The 10,046-nt window shown below is 47.8% G+C and overlaps 1 protein-coding gene across 2 annotated transcripts in view; it reads right to left on the bottom strand.

Moving 5' to 3' along the window:
* The window catches only part of fam222aa (family with sequence similarity 222 member Aa), a 20,385-nt gene extending 11,051 nt beyond the window's left edge, over positions 1-9,334 (bottom strand). The window contains exons 1-2 of one of the 2 annotated variants that reach the window (XM_060907393.1): positions 9,029-9,334; positions 5,642-5,732 (exon numbers count right to left, since the gene is read on the bottom strand). The gene's annotated coding sequence lies outside the window, so the exon portion shown is untranslated. The remainder of the gene's footprint in view (positions 1-5,641; positions 5,733-9,028) is intronic. The other variant, XM_060907392.1, reaches the window with a different exon arrangement.
* Positions 9,335-10,046: the final 712 nt, after the last annotated feature.

Genomic DNA, 10,046 nt, shown 5'->3' with positions numbered 1-10,046 from the left:
CATGGACAGTGAGAGAGAGTGAGACTGACAATGAGAGAGCAAGACGCACAGTGAGAGCGCGAGAGACATGGTCAGTGAGAGCGCGAGAGACATGGACAGTGAGAGAGTGAGAGAAATGGACAGTGAGAGAGCAAGATGGAATGTGAGACAGCAAGAGACAGACAGTGAGAGAGTAAGATGGAATGTGAGAGAGCGAAAGACATGGGCAGTGAGACAGTAAGACAGACAGTGAGAGAGCGAAACAAGGAGGTTAATACAGATCACCTTATTATGTAGCTTTTGTGCCATTCAGCAGTACCAGGAACACTTATATCACACTATTTCAACCAATCAGAATGTGCCCTTAATCTGTCAAAGTAGATCAACCAATCAGATTTCACCTTCAAGCTACCAAAAAGACCTAAATACCTGTTTCTAATATATGTATTTATATTCATCCATGTTCACAGATCATAACTTTAATATCGCTGACTGTGCATACTCAATAAATACTGATCACTTTGTTCTGTTCATGCATTTGTGTGCCGTTTTTTTGGGGGGGGCACTTAAATAAGCTGAAAATCACTCCATTATTCTTGAAATCATAATCATAGGTCACTCCGTCATTCCTGAAATCACGCTCACGGGTCACTCCGTCATTTCTGAAATCTCGCTCAGGCATCACTCCATCATTCCTGTAATCTCTCTCAAGGGTCACTCCTGAAAACATGCTCACAGGTCACTCCGTCATTCCTGACATCATGCTCAGGAGTCACACCGCCATTCCTAAAATCACACTCATGGGTTACTCCGTCATTCCTGAAATCATGCTCACGGATCACTCCGTCTTCCTGAAATCATGCTCACGGATCACTCCGTTGTTCCTGAAATCTCGCTCATGGGTCATTCTGCCATTCCTGAAATCACACTCACGGGTCACTCCATCGTGCCTGAAATCACGCTCACGGGTCACTCCGTCGTGCCTGAAATCACGCTCACGGGTCACTCCGTCGTGCCTGAAATCACACTCAGGGGTCACACCGTCATTCCTGAAATCACACTCACGGGTCACTCCGTCGTTCCTGAAATCTCGCTCACGGGTCACTCCGTCGTTCCTGAAATCTTGCTCACAGGTCACTCCGTCGTTCCTGAAATCTTGCTCACGGGTCACTCCGTCATTCCTGAAATCTCGCTCACGGGTCACTCCGTCGTTCCTGAAATCTCGCTCACGGGTCACACCGTTGTTGTTGAAATCTCACCCAGGGGTCACTCCGTCGTTCCTGAAATCTCGCTCATGGGTCATTCTGTCATTCCTGAAATCACACTCATGGGTCACTCCGTCGTGCCTGAAATCACGCTCACGGGTCACTCCGTCGTGCCTGAAATCACCCTCACGGGTCACTCCGTCGTGCCTGAAATCACACTCAGGGGTCACACCGTCATTCCTGAAATCACACTCACGGGTCACTCCGTCGTGCCTGAAATCTCGCTCAGGGGTCACTCCATCATTCCTGAAATCTCGCTCATGGGTCACTCCGTCATTCCTGAAATCTCGCTCATGGGTCACTCCGTCATTCCTGAAATCTCGCTCACGGGTCACTCTGTCGTTCCTGAAATCTCGCTCATGGGTCACTCCTTCGTTCCTGAAATCTCGCTCACGGGTCACACCATTGTTGTTGAAATCTCACCCAGGGGTCACTCCGTCGTTCCTGAAATCTCGCTCATGGGTCATTCTGTCATTCCTGAAATCACGCTCATGGGTCACTCCGTCATTACTGAAATCTCGCTCAGGGGTCACTCCATCATTCCTGAAATCTCGCTCATGGGTCACTCCGTCATTCCTGAAATCTCGCTCAGGGGTCACTCCATCATTCCTGAAATCTCGCTCATGGGTCACTCCGTCATTCCTGAAATCTCGCTCATGGGTCACTCTGTCATTCCTAAAATCTCGCTCATGGGTCACTCTGTCATTCCTAAAATATCGCTCATGGGTCACTCCGTCATTCCTGAAATATCGCTCATGGGTCACTCTGTCATTCCTGAAATATCGCTCATGGGTCACTCCGTCATTCCTGAAAGCACGCTCATGGGTCACTCTGTCATTCCTGAAATCTCGCTCACGGGTCACTCCGTCATTCCTGAAAGCACACTCATGGGTCACTCCATCATTCCTGAAATCTTGCTCACGGGTCACTCCGTCATTCCTGAAATCTCGCTCACGGGTCACTCCGTCATTCCTGAAATCTCGCTCAGGGGTCACTCCGTCATTCCTGAAAGCACGCTCATGGGTCACTCCGTCATTCCTGAAATCTCGCTCAGGGGTCACTCCGTCATTCCTGAAATCTCGCTCATGGGTCACTCCGTCATTCCTGAAATCATGCTCATGGGTCACTCCGTCATTCCTGAAATCTCGCTCACGGGTCACGCCATCATTCCTGAAATATCGCTCACGGGTCACTCCGTCATTCCTGAAATCTCGCTCAGGGGTCACGCCGTCATTCCTGAAATATCGCTCATGGGTCACTCCGTCATTCCTGAAATCTCGCTCACGGGTCACTCCGTCATTCCTGAAATCTCGCTCACAGGTCACTCCGTCATTCCTGAAATCTCGCTCACGGGTCACTCCGTCATTCCTGAAAGCACACTCATGGGTCACGCCGTCATTCCTGAAATCTCGCTCACGGGTCACTAATTCTAAAATGTAATTATTATAATTTACATGTTTTAGTGAGTGTGTCTGTTCGTGCAACCCCAATGCCAGCTGGAGGAAAAAGAGATGAGACACAAACACCACAACCCCGAGACACAGACTGAGGAGAAGTGAAGGGGTGATAATGCAAATGACAAGCATGACCCTGTTCTCCACACACACACACACACACACACACACACACACACACACACACACACACACACACACACACACACACACACCCCTGAAGCAGCAGGTTGACTGCTGTTACAATGCTAATGAGACACTATTCATCTGAAGGCATGCACACAGACAGAGCAGAGAGACAGAGACAGATAGACAAAGAAAGAGAGAGACAGAGAGAGAGAGACAGACAGAGAGAGAGATTTAATGAGGGTTTTCCTCTCATTGACTGAAGGGAACCTTGTAAGGGTCAAATCAGGACAGAAAGAGACAGACAGTTTAAAAGATGGTAAAAGAGAGAGAGAGAGAGAGAGAGAGAGAGAGAGAGAGAGAGAGAATGTGTGTTCATTCAGTGCAGTCACATACCAGACTATCTTGACACACAGACAATTTACAGCGCACGCAAACACACACACAGCTGTTAACCACCCACTATTCAGCATATCTGAGGGCAAATGCTAGCTGCTTAAATCTTATTAACTATGATGGAGGGGGCGGGAGCCCCCAGACAGACGGACGGTCAGACAGACAGGAGGATCTGAGTGCGCTGTTAAAACCTGAATGGAGTTCGGTGTTAAAATATATTACTGTATTCTACTCGCAAGAGAAATAATTAGCATGCTACACGTAAACACTCAATACTTCTAGTTTGTTAGATACGACTCAGCATGTTACGCTACATTACACCATGTCCACATATTTACTTAGGTAGAGCTCCACTCTACAGACTGCAAAACGGACGATCTGACACACACACACACACACACACACACACACACACACACACACACACACACACACGCTAATCACACACAGGCAACAACAGAACAGAGATTAGCGCCTGTTTGGAGACAAGGTGACCTCGTCTCCTGAGGGGCGGAAGACACACACAATAGAACTCTCACAAAGCCACACACACACACACACACACACACACACTTACACAGCTACGCAGTGAGTGTATGTCATGATCCCTCAGAGAGACGCTAACACTAAATCAGAGTGATGTGTCTCTTTAGGGTTTTGTTGTGACATAGAGACAAATACAGCTGTGTGTGTGTGCGCGCATTTATTCCTGCGAAAACAGACACCAATTACTTTCAACAAAGGCAATTAGAGTGTTAGCAGAATTTCGGTGTCACCTCTCTCTCTCTCTCTCATACACACACATGTTTGAGCTGAGGTTTTTCCAGATATTAGTGGAAAATGAATGTTAGCATGAATCAGCTAAACTTTTTTCTCTCAGCTGAGATGCTGAACAAGATAAAAAGTTCTACTAAACGTACCGTAAGCTAACGTTAAAGCTGCGTCTCTCAGTATCAGTAGCTAGCTGGTGTGAAGTAGCTAGCCGAGTACGCTAGCTAACGTTAGGCTAAACACTCTACTGTGTGAGCTAAACAGTCTGCTTTGTTTGCACATACATTCGGTCAGGAAACACAAACACTGAAACCTGAGGATTCTGAATTCTTCCTGCTGGATCGAGTTTCTAATCTGATTTAGTTTGGAAGTGTGTGTGTGCATGCTTACTCTTCATACAAGAGAAACCCATAATCCTGTTTCGCAGACACAAGAGAATGTTAAAGTTGGAGGGAGGGGGGGGAGAGAGAGAGAGAGAGAGAGAGAGAGAGTGTGAGGAAAAGACGAGATGATGCTATTGTCTTCTTTCACAAAAGGTGCTGATGATACTGATTACTGCATTCAATTTCCTGTCACTCAAGAAAGACATACAGCAAGTTGTGTGTGTGTGTTTTAAAGGTTGCGAGTTACAAATAATAAATTCTACACCTCAGCTGTCTCACTCTAATCTACATGTCAGAACACACACACACACACACACACACACACACACACACACACAATCTCAAGTTGGACGATGCAACTTGTTTCACACTTTGATGACATGAGAAGTGTGTGTCTTGGAGACACTGACGCACTCGTATAGTCCTTAGAGAGAAACACACACACGAGGTACCATTTCCATAGTTGCTATGCATGAGGGCGTCTGATTGGCTAAGACAGGATGACAGCTGGACAGATGTTACTTACACTCCATAATGTTGCTCACACTTCAACATAACACACACACACACACAGAATAACACTCAATACATAAAACTCATAAAGATTAACCTGAGAGAAACAGATACAGACAGAGATACAGACAGACAGAGAGACAGATTTTAGTGTCAGAGACAGATAATCTAAGTTGACATGCTTAGTTCAGTGCGCACATGCACACGAACACACACACACACGTTATCTTGCGCTGATCCTCACGCTCCTAATCACACGCTCCATCTGCAGGAGATATAAATGACAGAGACAAGGGGGCGGAGCTAAAGTCGCCTAGCAACCTGTCATTATCATGGAGAGTGCGACGAGGTAACACACACACACACACACACACACTTGCTCTGAGAGCTGTTGGCTTATTTCCACATGTCTGTTGCATTATTTTGTGTGTGTGTGTGTGTGTGTGTGTCCGTGTCCTTTTCCCACTAGTCAGCAACACTTTGTAGTTGGGAAACAGCAGCTGTGTGCCACAGCTATTACCAACTGTGTGTGTGTGTGTGTGTGTGTGTGTGTGTGTGTGTGTGTGTGTGTGTGTGTATATGAACTTTGCACAGTTGCAACTCATCGTCTCTGGAGTGTGTGTAAACAGATTAAAATGTCCTAGTTTCACAGCCCATGGCACACACACACACACACACACACACACACACACACACACACACACACAGTTTTAAAGTGGCCTTTCCCTCAGAGTTTTTTTTTTGTTTTTCTCACCGTTGGTGTTATTTTCTCAAATCAGCCGAGTCAGAGTCGTGTTAGACAGATGACAGTCACCTCAGAGACACAATAGAGACGATTCAGAATCCTGTCAGAGACACGTTAGAGATATGAGAGAGTCACATTAGAGACACGTTAGAGACAGTAATAATAGCCTGTTTCACTGGTCCTCTCATCCCCAGTGAGGTCGTCACTGTGAAGGACTTGTGCTGAATGTGTGTTCATTGTCTCCGATATCTGACTCCATCGTCCTCACAAACTTGACAAAGAGTTTCAGTGTGAAATAGGATGGGCTGTCAAACAAAACACCAGCACTGAGACTGGGAGGAGACGGAGAGGAGACTGGGAGGAGACAAAGGGGAGACTAGGAGAAGATGAAGGGGAGACGAAGAGGAGACTGGGAGGAGATGAAGGGGAGACTAGGAGGAGATGAAGGGAAGACTGGGAGGAGATGAAGAGAAGACTGGGAGGACACTGTAAGGAGACTGGGAGGAGACTGGAAGGAGACTGGGAGGAGACGAAGGGGAGACTGGGAGAAGACAATGGTATCAGGGTGAGAGGATCTCATCTCTCTGGGTTTTAGTTTTTTTTTTACATGTAGCCCGAGAGGTTTCAACAAACAGAAAAAAACCTCCTCCTTACACAGGATTTTATTTAGTGTGTGTGTGTGTTTACACATGACACACTCCACAGTGATGTTACACTCCTCCATACAGTATTTGTGAACCTCACCTGCTGCACTACACAGGAGCGAGGTGAGTAACAGTGGAAGTTTTACTCGTGTGCACAAAAACCACAAACTCATTTCAAAATCCCGAAAACACAGATGTGTGGAAACACGGAGAAAATCACAGTAGAGTGGACGGAGCTTATGGAAACACTCGGGTGTGAAATAATGAAGATGAACGCAACGTCGCTGTCTCAACATCTGCAATTACAGTGATGAAACACTGATGAAACCTCATGCACAACATCTTTACACACACAAGTTGGGACAGAAAGCTCAGATTTTCACCTACAACAAACACACCAACACACCTCCAACATTTCGCACACAGGCCACACCTCCTTCACGATGACACACACAGATACCACACCCCTTTCACTTTGACACACACGCACAGACAGGCCACACCTCCTTCATTCTGACACACACACCCAGAGGCCACACCTCCTTAACTCTGACACACACACAGAGACCACACCTCTTTCACTTTGACACACACACACACACAAGCCATACCTCCTTCACTCTGACACACACAGAGGCCACACCTCCTTCACTCTGACACACACAGAGGCCACACCTCCTTCACTCAGACACAGAGGCCACACCTCTTTCACGCAGATACACACAGAGGCCACACCTCCTTCACTCAGACACAGAGGCCACACCTCTTTCACTCGGACACATACAGAGGCCACACCTCTTTCATTCTGAGACAAACACAGGCCACACCTCCTTCACTCCAACACACAGAGGCCATACCTCTTTCACTCAGACACACACACAGGCCACACCTCCTTAACTCTGACACACGCACAGAGGCCATGCCTCCTTCACTCAGACACACACACAGGCCACACCTCCTTAACTCTGACACATGCACAGAGGCCATGCCTCCTTCACTCAGAGACACACGCGCACACAGGCTACACCTCTTTCACTCTAACACACACACAGGCCACACCTCCTTCATGCATACACACACAGAGACCACACCTCTTTCATTCTGACGCATACAGAGGCCACACCTCTTTCATTCTGAGACAAACACAGAGGCCACACCTCCTTCACACCGACACACACAGAGGCCACACCTCTTTCATGCTGAGACAAACACAGAGGCCACGCCACCTCCACTCTGACACACACAGAGGCCACACCTCCTCCACTCTGACACACACAGAGGCCACACCTCTTTCATTCTGACACACACAGAGGCCACACCTTTTTCATTCTAAGACAAACACAGAGGCCACACCTCCTTCACTCAGACACACACAGAGGCCACACCTCTTTCATGCTGAGACAAACACAGAAGCCACACCTCCTCCACTCTGACACACACAAAGGCCACACCTCTTTCATACTGAGACAAACACAGAGGCCACGCCACCTCCACTCTGACACACACAGAGGCCACACCTCCCCTACTCTGACACACACAGAGAGGCCACACCTCCTCCACTCTGACAAACACAGAGGCCACACCTCCTTCACTCAGACACACACAAAGGCCACACCTCTTTCATGCTGAGACAAACACACCACCTCCACTCTGACAAACACAGAGGCCACACCTCCTCCACTCTGACACACACAGAGAGGCCACACCTCTTCCACTCTGACACACACAGAGAGGCCACACCTCTTCCACTCTGACACACACACACACACACACACACAGAGAGGCCACACCTCCTCCACTCTGACACACACAGAGGCCACACCCCCTCCACTCTGACACACACACAGAGGCCACACCTCCTCCAGTGGAATGACAGGTCATACAGGGTGCACAGTGAATCACTGAATCAGATTTGAATGAGTTTGACTCAGTTGAATATTACAGCAGATGACAGATGAATCTGCGCTGCAGGAAATTAGAGTTTTGCAATTCTAAAAATATTCATGAGTTTAATAAGACGAACGCGGATCCGCCCGAGGCGCATCAATCAGTCAGTCAGTGCGGACGGGAATCTCTGCGCTCGCGTGGAGCCGCTTCAATAACGCACTCCTCAAAATCAAACGATCCATCAGCACGGCCATGTGATCACCTGACACTCGCCCATCACACTGATTCCTCTTCTCACTTACCTTACAGCAGCTGGAAACATCTGTTCCCTCTCCGGCCTTTATTCTCGCCTTTAGAGTTCATATGGAGAACTGAAAGCTTTCCCTCTAACACCCGAGTCTCCTTCTATACCTGTGAAATAAACGTCTCCTTACACAGAACATCGCACTGTGAGCTGTTACTACAGAAACGATAACGCATTAGACCGAGCGCGTGAATATAAACCTGCGGTTTCAGCTGCGCTGCTATTACAGAAAACTAATCAACACCTTCAACACTGACCACAACACACACCAAAGACGGGCTTTCACACACACACACACACACACACACACACACACACATTTCTCTTCTGACCCACAAAACATCACACACACACTGATGAAACATTAACTTTAATAGCAAAAAAGTGTGTGTGTGTGTGTCCATAAATTAGCAGTTTATCTCTTATCTCCTGTTTTATGATGATCAGCTTTAACACATATAACAATAAATAATTATAATCAAACACCACCTGCGCACGCGCGCGCGCGCGCGCACACACACACACACACACACAACAGGGGTGAAAGGAAAAGGTTCTTACCATAAACCGTTTCTCTGCTCCTCTCTAGACCTCCATACAGCTCCGAGCGCGCTAACACACACACACACACACACACACACTCTCTCTCTCTCGCGCAGGGGATTTAACACTCCGTCATTCCGGTAATAAAGTGTAATAAATAATCCGTGTCGAGGCGGGTTTTATTCCTCTCTGTCGGGTCCGGAGGATAATTTCCTGTCTCGTGCCTGCAGCGTGGTTTCCGCTCCGTCCGGTGTGTGTCGGTGATAATCCGCGGAGTGTCTAACGGTGTGCGAAAGAGCGCGCGCGGCTTCCCCTCCAGCCGCTCTACCGGACGGACAATGAAACCCGGAACCACCGCGGGTCTGGAGCCGGCAGGCCACGCCCACAGACCAATCAGCGCACGGCTTGATTTGCATATTCCCACGGGTCCTCCAATCACAGCGCCGTGAGGTCTGTTGCCACGGTGACGGTGTCAGCGTCCTGGGCGTTGAGCTTACTCCTGCACTCCAGAGTAGGGGTGAGGGCTGGAGCGCACACTACAGCGAGTGGACACTCTGTAGTGCGCTAGTGTGCACTGAGAGGGTCAATATCCGCTGAAGAAACAAACACTTTTTTATCATTATTATTATTATAAAGCGGAAGTTATTTTAAATGACTCTTATTTTCATTTATTTACAGAGAAGCTTGAGGGGAAGCCATGGCCTAATGGTTTGAGACCAAAGGTTGCTGGTTTGATTCCCTGGACCAGCAGGACTGGCTGAAGTGTCCTTGAGCAAGGCACCTAACCCCCAACCGCTCCGGCAAGAGTGGTGGCGTACCTTGTGTCTGATTAACCAATGAAAAACCGATGATGTGATATCAGTTCGGGCATTGAACCCAACCAACTCAACTGAACAGAGAAGCTCTCATGCGTGTATTTAAATAAGTGAATAAACTGATTCATAGTTTAAAGAAAATCATTCAAATTTGTCCCAGTGTGTCATGCTGGGCTTCTTCTCAACCTGATGTGTGACGTCAAAGCAGCGTCACACAGATG

This window comes from Neoarius graeffei, chromosome 24 (genome assembly GCF_027579695.1).
Source record: "Neoarius graeffei isolate fNeoGra1 chromosome 24, fNeoGra1.pri, whole genome shotgun sequence".
Classification (NCBI taxonomy): Eukaryota; Metazoa; Chordata; class Actinopteri; order Siluriformes; family Ariidae; genus Neoarius; species Neoarius graeffei.
This window is presented reverse-complemented; position numbering and strand designations above follow the sequence as displayed.